At 49.7% G+C, this 11,997-nt stretch overlaps 1 protein-coding gene and 1 long non-coding RNA gene across 3 annotated transcripts in view; one reads left to right on the plus strand and one right to left on the minus strand.

The window, feature by feature from the left end:
• SEPT9 (septin 9) overlaps window positions 1–11,997 on the minus strand; it is a 245,154-nt gene that overhangs the window by 118,079 nt on the left and 115,078 nt on the right. The window lies entirely within an intron of this gene.
• Window positions 3,388–11,997, plus strand: part of LOC109315130 — a 13,883-nt gene continuing 5,273 nt past the window's right edge. Inside the window, exons 1-2 of the long non-coding RNA XR_002102434.1 lie at window positions 3,388–3,652; window positions 8,850–8,857. This is a non-coding gene — a long non-coding RNA (uncharacterized LOC109315130). The remainder of the gene's footprint in view (window positions 3,653–8,849; window positions 8,858–11,997) is intronic.

Below are 11,997 nucleotides of genomic sequence, written 5' to 3' on the forward strand. Positions count from 1 at the left end.
TCTGCCCATTTGCTGAGCTTGTCCAGGTCAGCCTGGATCACCCGCCTATCTTCTGCGTGGATGCTTTGCCCCAAAGTTTGGTAGATCAAAGCCATCAAGCAGATCAAGTCAAATTCCTAGCTTTCTCTTCATGATATTAAATATATAAAAACATCTTAGGCTTAAATCTCCAGCACCTTGCAGTTTGTATACTCATCACCCAAACGCAAAATGCTACTAAATCCAAACAATGCAGTTTACAACAATTCTGTCATGGCACAGGTGATTACACAAGATTTATGGGACCAGTGAATCAACCCCCTGGATTCAAAACCTACCTCTGACACTGATTTGCTGGGTGACCTTGGTCAAATTACTTGCCTACTCTGTGCCTAAGTTTGCCTACCTGGAAAATGCAGACAATGATACTTCTGTCCCTCCCAGGGAGACGAAGAGGCTGTGTTCACTAATGTTTCTCAAGTGCTTTCAGGCATATAGACAAAAGGTGCAGAAAGAAAGTCATTTAAAGACTTTTCTAGAAACAGAGATAATAAAAAGACCATAATGTTGAAGATGTCTTATAACAATTCTGCAGGAGGAACTGCAGACATTTGTGAGTGCTTAGTACTGCGGGGCCTCTAGTGGAAAATGACTAGACATTTCTTACTAGCCAGCTTTGTATAGTAAGATATGTTTAAAAGATCTTACTGAAACACTGGAAAAAATAAGAGAAAACATGCTGATTGGCTTGGGGGTTTCCTTTCATTTTTCCAGCACTTCTTGCTAGCCATGCTGTTCTTCCAGAGATTCATCAGCAGGTGAATTTTCAACCTCACCTGTGCTTTTAATTTATAGCCAGAAGGTCATCAGCACTGTGGTCTCTCTTGCAAAACATTGTACATCAACCTCTGCTTTGGCAGTGCTGTGCTGGGCACTCGTGGAATAACAGCCACAAAGGGTTAAAGAGCAATGATTGCTTTGAGCCAGCCAGCCACTGAGGTTGTATGAAGCAGCAGGTAACACATCATCTAAGGTAGGCCATGCTGCAAGGATTCCTGCGTCCTAAAAGGGAAGGCGTGGGTGGAAAAGTGTTAAGATCAAGCAAAGTGGGTGGTAGGGCTTGGACTGACAGAGGATTGATGCCTGTTACTGGAAACAAGACTGCATCATCCTTCATAGTTTAAATGACTCAATCTGTGTTTGACAACATACCCTAATAGGCAGAGGCACCACACGACTGCTTTTTAAAATACAAGGGAGAGGGAATGACTTGAGAGATCTGGCAGGAGCCAAAGGGAGTGTGGGCAGGAGCTTTGCAATGTGCATTACAACACAGCTCTGCTGGTGTCCCCAAGATCTGGCCTCATAGCCCCCTGCTATTCTAACCCTGGGAGCCCTCCCTACCCCTCTCTGCCAACACAGCTCCATCTTGCCCTCACACTCCCTACTAAGCAGGCCAATTCACTCCCACAGGTCCCTTAAGGACTCCAAAGAGTTGGGCAAACTCATCTCACTGGTGAGCTTCGATAAGAGAGACAGGGCAGCGGTGTGCCGGTAGCTGTGAGAGAGGGCAAAGGAGGACAACTGGGAAAAGCCCACAGGATCTTTAACAGCCCTTTCTGCCTTCCCGAGAAGTCATGCTGTCCTGAAACAGCTTGTTCATAGCGGCAGTAAAATATACACAAGCCCCACAGAGCTTGACAGCACTATAAACACACCCTCATGCCACTTTCCCTAAACAGCCCAGGCAACCCACCGAGGGAGAAGGGGGTAGGATGGTGAAAGCAACCCACTGGTCAAGTGGTTCCTGCTAAACATCCCAAGCAGCACAGGCTTCCATGCGGAAAGGGAAGCTTCAGCATTGCAATTAGGCACTGCCATGAACCCAGCAAGCACGTGCAAATACCCTGATGGCCAACAGCTGGTGCCAAGAAATAATGAGGGATTTCTCTTCCTTTCCTCCCCAGTGAACTGAAAGTCACTTAAAAGGAAAGTGCAGGCCAAGATTTAGGATAACTCTTCTGCCTCATTCAACATTTACATTTCCGACAGCAATTTAACATTCAAGCCCCAACTCCTAGCAAGGAAATTCTGATTTTTGCAGTAGGGCAGTAAGAATGTCTGTCCTGATCCTCACTGGCTTCACCCCATTTGCCATGACCATGCTTACTCACCCACGCATGCTCTACCTCCCCCATGGGCAGATCACATCATGTCACCAGGATCAAAAGGCTGCATAACTGCTGCGTCCATTCAAGTGACACAGTCTGTTTGAAGAGAAGAGGGGCTTTGCTCATCGCTCGGCCGGCGAGTGGCAGACTGAGCAGGACACTCTCTCCAGGTCCTTTGCCCTGAAATTTACATTCACTTGCCTTATTTCCTGGAGTCTGGTAATGCTCTTTCTGAATTTCCCCAAGAGGGTCATTACTAAGAACTGGGGCTACACTACAGAATCTGGTTTCCAAGCCCCAGCGACCCACCAATTGCAGAATAGTTTGGATGTGGGGTCTCCCGTCCAGGAGCTGACTCAGGGATGGGAGAAAGGGGCAGTTTCAGAGTCTTATTCAGAGTCTACTTGGGTTCAGAACAAGTGGCTAAAGGGGCCTCACAGGCACCCTGCTGCTGCAGGCTCCAAAGACCCTCTTCACCTCTAGCCTCTTTCTACTTGCACCACCCGAGCCTCTTCAGCTCTATCTGTAGCACTGGAGTAGGGACTGAAATAGCCTGTTCCTTATGTGCCTCACTCCAATGCTGTCTGCACTAACAAGGAGACGAGAGGAAGAAAACTGAAAGGACCGTGAAGATAGTACTCCCATCTCACTCTGGGCACAGTCCCTTCAGGTCAGGTTTCAGGCACACCAAAACCAGCACAGGTAGCAGCATTTGCACCAACCACTATAATTATCCTCACACCTTCCATCAGCAGGAGAGGCACTTAAGGTGCATGCTTTATCACTTCCCTCCTGATCCCAGGGCCACTATGACAGAATAGGCCCCACTTACTCCCTTGCGTGGGGCACTGCAGAGATTGCTGATCAAGCAGAAAATTGCAGTTTGGAGCGCACCGGGGCCTGGCTCTAAGGGCAACGCTGAGAGGAGCGGGGTACTCGGGTCCAGCCTTGACAGATCTGTTCTGCCTAATTGCTGGTCTCTGGTCTGCCCAACCGGGAGAAACTTGTGCCAGCAGCAGTCTCATCAGGAAAGAGTCCACAGAGACCTGGTCTTAGGGTATATCTTCATTGCAAAAGTGACCCTTTTTGAGCCCCCGCTGTCATGAGCCAAGCCAGGGAGCACCTGTACCCATGAGCAATGCTCACAGTGGCTTGGTTCACAGCATGAAGTGAGTGGACTAGCAGGGGAGGACTCGGGCCAACTCCAGCTGCTGCATCCCCACTGTCTCAGCAGCTGTGCCAGATTTAGGCTCAAACTACTTAAACTACAGGTTGGGGCCTCACAATATGAGGGGCCTCTAAATAAGAGAAAAAACCCTGACTCAATATCAAGTTGTATAATAATCAGTTGATAAGTAAGTAAAGGAGATAAAGGAGATATGAGAAAAATGACTCTCTAAATATGAACATTTTCATTCTAATATGACAAAAAATATACATACATTGGATTATTTTTATTGTATGGGGCCTCTTAAGCTGGACATAGCTTAGGGCCTCAACATGTCATAATCCGGTGCTGCTCAGCAGCACTCGAGCTGCAACCTCAGGACAGGCCAGCTCCGTCAGGCATAAAGCAACACTTCACACAAGCCAGGGTATGTGGCATCGGGCTGGCACAGCACTTAAAGTAACACCTCAAACTAAGAGGCATTTAGAGACAGAAAAAGCAGGTGGGGGAATGGGCTCCATCTATTCCAAAGGCAAAGGTCACACTGGTAGCTAGAAGAAGGGTGAGCTGGAGCTTGGTTCAAACAAGAGCCGAGAAACCCCAGAATTCGCAGTGCTCTGTGCTGGAACATCCCTCCACACACACGTGCATCAGCCCGGCAGTCACAGGTGGGAATCCAGCCAAGTCGGGTACTGGTAGCACCGTGGCCCCGGCAGCACAGATTTCTGCTGGACAGTGTGTATCCAGGGTCCTGCACTTTAACATGGGCCTCCAGGTTTTGCTGCTATCAGTACACAAGTTAGGTAGATTAAAACTAGCTCAGAGATGCCTGAACATACCAGACCTTCACCTCCTGGCTGCACTATACCTCAGTCCTGAAGACTGAGCTTTGCCCGGTGACTTCGGAAACATTATCGTGGTGTGAAAGCCTAAGTCACAGATGCCAAGTGATAATATTTCCATTAATTTAGCAGCAGCTTTTCAGAGCAAGTCAGGGGTAACAATAAACCTCTTCAGTGCCCAAGGCCTCTTTCTTCTCCTCCATCAGGGTCCCACGCATGTGAAGGAAGGCAGAAAGGAGAACACTCTGCCATGCTGGTGAAAGACAGCAACAGAGCAATCAGACAAGTCTACAGGCGTGGGCCAAAGCAGGGCAGAGGGATGACTGAAGTAACACCCAGCAGGATGCAGGAATCTTACAGGAAAGGCAGCAGGCACAAAGTATGATTGTAAGCACGTCTGGATGCGGAGGAGGAAAGAGTGACAGGGCAGCCACCGAGTCATCAGACACGTACAGTCTTTGGTCCCTCTGCCGAGAAAGCCAGAATCATCCCCAATGCTGGACATGTGGACCCGCTCCCCCCAGGAAATACTCTCCAACTCATCACCTCCATTTACACATGCCAAACAACCTTAAGAAAAAAGACTGGATTCAAGTGGAATGCAGAGGGGAAAGGATCCAGAAGCCTCCATCTTTATCCTCAGATCCATGTCTCTCTAATGACTAAAAAAGTGCTACCTGTGAGAAGGAAGAGGAAGAGCACTGACAGTGGTTTTGTCTGGCCAGCTGTAAGCACACTGCCCAGTCATTTAAATATTAGAGCTAGTAATGTAAATATTTGGAGTGGTTCCGGGGTCTGAAGCTTCCCTCATTATCTTTGAATTTCCAGCATGTCCCAGGCCAGGGTTTGGTTCCTGCTGCTGCTGCCCGGGGTCTATTCCTCTTCGAAATGGGCTATTTAGCCTGTAGGAAGGTAGAGAGGAAACCAGGGTGAACAGGGAAAACAGGGAACCATGAGACAGGCAAACTGGGACATGACCTCGGCGTCAAGTCCCATGACCAGAGGCAGTTCTGCGGTCACTTGCTGGGCTGAAAGTTGCTCCAAGGGTAATTCTACCCATCTGAACAGGTGGGAGCCAAAAGCTGGCAACTCTAGTGAGTGGAGGGGGAGATCAGCTCCAGGAGGCACGGTTCTAGGCTGGGCTCTGGATGGCTCAGAACGTGGCAACCAGGGCACTCACAGGCACCCTGCTGCTGCAGGCACCAAAGACCCTCTTCACTTCTAGCCTCTGTCTATTTGCACAGCCCACACCTCTTCAGATCACTTGTACAGCCCTTGGCCTTGCCAGCATCTGACCACCTGCCATCTCTTAGCACAATGCTGTGCTTGCCATTGCTATCCTCCCCCACAGCTACCAGGGCTTCCCCTCCTATGCAACATGGGGAAGCTCCCACCCAGGCCTGCCCTGGTGCCAGGGAACACTCGTACTTTGCCCTGCACTTGCTGCTGGCCCCCAGGGGCAAGAGGGGGGACCTAAGCAGTTAGGAGTAGAGACCCCTGGATGATCCTGTATCCAAAGTAGGGCAAGGTCAGGGGCTATTCCCAGAGTCTAGCTCCCACAGGCACAGAAAGAAATTCTCTTCTCGCTTTCCCTCACCTTCACAGTTTACTGATGCTCCATGAATTACCTATATGCTGGGAAAAGATCCAGCCTGCTCACAGGTCTCATGGCTTCTATAGCTGTCTGTGCTACTCTGTCAGGAATGAGCATTGCTAGAAGCTGAGATCAGAGACCCAGGCTTAAGCTAAAATTGGGCAAACCAATCTGGCGAGAGACAGAAAAGCCATAAACAGTTCCCCCGCTCAGAGGAGGCTCCGCTCTGGTCCTGCGAGGTTTTGATAGCCGCCGTCCAGGCCTTCACAGGCACCTGGGAGCTGGAAGCAGCACTGCTGAAATACCATGAGCCAAACTTTTGCTTTGTGTTTCTGGCCAAGACAGGGCAGAAAACACAGAGAAAGAGCCTTTTTGTAAGAAAGTTTTAGTTCATTACTTCAACCCCAGGTTACGTAACTTCTTTGAACGTACACCCCAACTTTTGGATGCTTCTTCAGATACAACCTGTGACCCTTCAGAGAAGTGTTCAGCATTAAGCTGACCTATATCCAAATGTTCTCTACATCTGAGGTAAACTTAAACCAGTTCCCCTAACACTCCTGCATGTTACAATTAATATGATCACCATCAGGCTGCACCTCAGAACAACAAGAGAAGCACCCTTCCCCTCTCCCATCTGGTGCAATTCGCCCCCAAAAATATATATATGGATAAGAAAAATAGGGAATAAAAGTCAAAAAGCAAATCTGCTTTTGTTGACCACAGAAACCCAACTTGGCTGTATTTATGCTGCTGCTGCTCACTCAATGAGCCACCTCCCCTCCAGCCAGCTGGCTGCTTCCCCGTGCAAAATGTTTGCTGTTTTGACAAGAAGTTTCCATGTCCACCATCTTTCTGTCTTGGAGTCAGAAGGCTGTTAAGGAGGCAGAGGCAACACTCAGCAGTCCCTGAAAATCTTTCATTTGAGGATTATATTAAAGCCAGTAGCTCATCTCTGAGCATCCTGCTTCCCCTGTCAGCTGGGGAGGGGAAATGCTAGCATTAGGCATCTGTGAATGACGCCCCGAGTACAAAAGAACTTGTTCCAATCCTATTTCTCAGGGTACAGTACGAAATCAAAAGATCAGGGGCTGGCTATACCCAAGAGCCTCAGCCTCTGCCCTAGCATTTGAGCTGCCCCAAGATGCAGCTGAAAGATTTCTTACCATCTCCTTCACTGTAAACTTGCCCAGGAACCAAGATAATGGAAACCCTATTTGGGGAGCCCCAGTGATCCACATCCACCATGATCCCAGATGAATCAAAGCCCAACCCACAAGCCTACTGCTCACGGCACGCAGGTGATCAGGGAGAAGCCCACACATTTTGACCAAACCAGACTTGGGCCCAAACAAAGTAGTGTTATGAAAACCTTGGACACATCCTCTCCCTCTCTAGCTTTGCACCACGCTGATTGGAAGTCGTGTTGCCCCCAGAGCACTGTAAATATCCCTCTGGCATGTCGCTCTCTAATATTAGCCTCGTGGCTGATTCTCAGCATCTGCAGCATGCCATCAACAGCTGCTTGCCTCGTGCAACATGCAAGAGGAATGCCTGCGCCAAGTGGCAGAGGGACACATGGCCGGGGTATGCATCTGCAGGGATTCCAGGCATTTGCTGAAGTGGATTTTAGGGAAGTGGGGGGGGGCTGAAGAAACCCACTTGAGTCAGATTCCTGGAAACCCCTGGGATCTATTTCCAACTTGGATCCCTTGCGACAAAAAGCCACCTCTTATTCTCATTTACCCCCAAAACCACAGCAGAATCCGTTCTCATGGATGGCCCCTGATCAGTCAGTTTGTGACAGGAACATCAAGGGTGATATCATGTCACAAAGGAAGGTGCCCTGGAGGGGGGTGCATGTGTGTGTGTGGGGGGGGGTGCTGAAATAGAACCAAAAGTTCAGAATGAAGATCTCTCGTCACAGCCTGCAAACTGCTGTCTCATACAACGCCCAAGTCTAGCCAGCTGTACTGCACTGGATTGTAAAAGCCCTTACTTTTGTGAATAATTGATTCAGATGTTCCTTGCTTTCTTTTACAACAAAAGGAATCCTGCTCTATACAGCAGCACAATGTGTAAGCAGCTACTGTCCTATGTTGGTAGCTAGGAGCTACCCTACTTTGACCTGCAATCCCCTCAGTATTCACAAGCTCTGCAGGACTGGGCAAAGCACACCTAGGAAGAGGCAGCAATGAGGGACTCAGGTAGAGCACTTCCCTTTGAATCAGTGCTGGCCCAATGCCCCGGCATCACGCTGCTGGGCACGGTGCCGCTGGAGGTGCAGTTTCTCAATGAACGGCAAAGCCAAGCAGCCACCACGGGTGGTGACTGCAGCTTGTACTGTATTTTCTGTTAGAGCAGAGCTGCTAGCGGTAGCGTCCTGCCCAGGGTCTGACTCGGGTAATTGCATTCTACTTCTCTGGATTACCCTGCAATTTCAAGCCGTTATGAGAACATTTCTCACTTAGAGTCATTTAGCACTTATGCTCACTAGAAAATATTATGTTTCAACATGATTACAAGGCAGGAATGCTAACCAGAATTGAAGGTGAGTAGAGACAAGGACAAGATGCCTGCAGTATCATGTCTGCTCCCTCAACTTCAAGAATGTCTAATGAAGAGGAGTCGGTGTACTGTTTAACAACTGCTGCGTGCAGCCCTGCAGCTGACTGCATTTCAATCGTGGGTATCTTTTCTAAAGGCCATTATTTATGAGGCTTAATTTGACAATGTTTGCATGGAGCTGTAAGATCCTCAGAAGAGCGGCATTACGTATACCCAGCCTATTAATATTCTATCCCTCGTCCCCCTGAACAATTCACCCCAAGTAACTGAAGATGTAACTGTTAATACTACTAATTATATCCCCCTTCAGTGGGCCCCCTTCTTCCAGACAATGCAGCCAGCAGTTTGAAATAGTAAAGATAAGCAGTGTTCCCAAAGGTATGGGACCACGACAAGTTCAAGACCCCCTCCCTACCCGATGCCTTCATATCACTTGTGGCTCCTGAACTTAGGACGTGAATGTCCTAATTATGTTTCAGCGTTTCAAGCTGCAGTAATAAATCTGTGATAAGCTACAGCGCAGATAGAAAATATAGTATGTTTGAGGCAAAAATAATTTGTGACCCATTAAAAAATATATAATCAGCCTGTCCAAATGTGTTATACTATGACCAAAAGCAGACTGATTAGGGCAAGTGTGGGTTTATACTTGCAAAGAAAAGTAGTCAAGCTGGTCACAGTCATCCTGTGTAGCTTAACCAGAAGAGTCTCCTTTCTGAGCTGCATACACATCTTTATTTCACATATTACGCAAAGCTGAGCTAGCTGCAGTTCAGACCCCAGTGCATTGCAGAATTGGCCAGACCTTGGGGGGTTTATTTTGTGGTACCTCTGGGCAGGCCGAGACCTTGATGACGTTGGCTGACAGAAGCAAGGCTGGAGAGTACAGGCACAATGTGTGGTTCAGCCAGCAACAAGAGGATCTCTTCAGAAGACCTGCCAAAGCCTTGAACCCCCAAGTTTATTTACAATGCTTGTGCATAAATCTTGTCAAGTGGGAGACCAAATAATGGGTAGGGGAGTTTGGGGGGAGGGGTAGAAATCTGTCAGTGTTTATTCAAGAAGACTGAATTCTTGCCAGTCACATTAAAAGGGATTAAAACCTTCTTTACTCTACCTGCTAGCCCAGTGCATGCTTGTAGATGAATGCACTGCTGCACAGCTCAGAAGAGATTATTAACCCCCTCCACCAGCAGCGCTGCACTGAGAACAACCCAGCACCGTGTTCCTCCCTAGGTCCATCGCAAGGAACTGGTGCTCCTCCGGTGCCTGCATTCCCCTGGCTTGGACCCTGGCGCTCACTGAACTGGAGCACAGCAACATGCGCTCTTTGCCCCAGGAGACCCCCTTTATAGGATGCTCACACTGCTCAGCAGCAGTATGGCCATCGCAGTGCTGGCCCACTACATGTGGCAAAGCTCCCATGTCTTAATTGGTGGCTTGCAGCATTATCCCAACATCCCAGCCCACGACCTGCGACTGTACCTCCTGTGACTTAACTGGTTTGAAGTGAAAACCTCAGCCCCGAGCCAACAAGGAACTCAGGAGGCCGGGGAAGGAGGCGGCAGAGTATATGATTATTGGAAGACCGACTGCGCTGCCACTTGCAGAAAGATTTCAGCTCCTAGATGATCTTTAAACAATGACTTCAGGGTGTATCTAATGGCCAAGTCTTCCCCCTTGGCCTTGAGCCATGTCAAGTGGGGATGCCTACCTAGAAGAGACAAATGCTACACTCACTACTCCATGGGGTATGGAGAATAATTGGTGCTGGCACTACTACGGTCTCTTCTTGGCATCCTGCCATGGACGTGCAAGAGGTAATTAAGCTGTGAAACAGTAGCCTGGACCCCTGGTCCAAGGCTATGCCAGAACTTTTGGCCACAGACACATCCACAGCTTTTTCTTGGTTTCTCTCTGCATGCAGCCAGAAGCTGCCATCAAGAAAACATTCACTCTGGGGATCAAAATTTTCTCTCATTGTTGGGCAGCTTCTTGGCATGGAGGAGCATACACAGTCTTGAACAAACAGCCCTTAGGCTCACAGCAGGGCCTTCATCATCCTCGGTTGTTCTCCAAGTGGTGAATTACTTTACTCTTCAGAGATTTAAATGCAGTTGGGGGGGGAGGCAAGGAGGAGGCTTGTAATTACACCAGAGTATGAACACACGGCAGCAGGGAACTGTAGTACAGGTCCCTGAAGGACAATGAATGCATGCAGTGAAGTCAAGAGTGGAAAGTAGACCCAGCATTTGGGGAACTTTTCTCACTCCAAGTCTCCACTAGCATGGCACAGAGTTTGTAACAGGACTCAATTTCCCTCCACCTCTCACACAAACCCTGCAGTAAACGCTGCAGTAAGACCTAGGCAGGCAAGGTTCCTTGGATTAGACCACCTAAATAGTTGGAAAAATTGTTCTTTACAAGTTTTTGGGCACAAACACCCTTCTCTGGGCACAGCAAGAGTCTGCTGGTGTTTGTGTGGGTGGAAGACTTATGCCTCCTTACCCCACAGGGCTCACTGAAATGAAGGCGTGCCCCATGCTTGCGAGGGAGAGAAAGGATCTTAAGATGAAGGTGTGAAACTGGGACTCAGGAGACCAGGGTCCAGCTCCCAGCTCTGCTACACACATTCTGTATCAGCCAGAGCAAGACATTTCATGCCTCAGTCTCCTCGAGTATAAAACAGAGATAATGATGCTGCTGTACCTGACCGCACCGCAGGGGTCACAGGGCTCAGTTGATTAGGAGTGGATGATGCATTCAGATACTACAACTATGGAAGCCAAAGAAGTAGCTAGGCAGGGAGCCCCAAGACCATCATTTGTCATGCTGGCTCCCCAGGACTTTGCTGTTTCTTGGTTTTCTACAGACCACTGTGAGAAGGTGGATCATGCCAGTTTACGAGCAGCCTTCATGCTCCCCATAGGATTCGCTTTCCAGGACTCATGCCAGCACTGAGAAATAGAGCTCCCCTGAGCCTAAAGCCACTGGTCATGCCTGTGTTCTCAAAGCCCAGTTCAGACGAGGCCCCTCATCCTGTTTTGCCCATCACTGGCCCACTCACCTATCCGACAGGAGCACACGCTTGGCTGGGATATTTATTTCTGCTCTCCCAAAGACTGAGCAGACTGGGCGCGCGCCCAGAGCACACAGTCAGAAGGCAGTCGTCCAAAGCCTCCCACGTGCCTGAAGGGTCCTCCAGGAGAGATCCTCCTCTGCAGGACGCTCGGCAGGGGAGCGGCCAGCCACAAAGCAGTCGCACGGTACCAAGCAGCTGAAACTGCACCAGTCTCAACCAGGCGCTTCCTACAGCGGCTCTGGCTAGAGACCTTCCAGCGCTGGCTCTTGAGCCCCTCGCGGCTAGAGGAGCAGGGCAGCGCAGGGCGCGCCTGGGAAGGCCCAAGCTGGGATGCGCCAGGCGCAGCGTGCTCGGCCTCACCCGCATTAGGGGGCCCGGCCCAAGGGTGCCGGCGGGCAGGGAACAGGAGGGCGCAGCTAGGAGCGGGGTAGCGGCGGCATAACAACCCCACGGACCGCAAAGCACGCCCCAGAAATCCCGGGGGGTGCAAGCGGGCCGCCGGCCAGGCCCAGGCACCTCACTTCTTCCAGCCCCCCGCTGCCAGGCCGCCCCTACCTTCGAAGTCGGAGATGATGCCCTCCAAGTGCGCGTTC

The sequence above is a fragment of the Crocodylus porosus genome, unplaced genomic scaffold (assembly GCF_001723895.1).
Source record: "Crocodylus porosus isolate Cpor-Errol unplaced genomic scaffold, CroPor_comp1, whole genome shotgun sequence".
Classification (NCBI taxonomy): Eukaryota; Metazoa; Chordata; order Crocodylia; family Crocodylidae; genus Crocodylus; species Crocodylus porosus.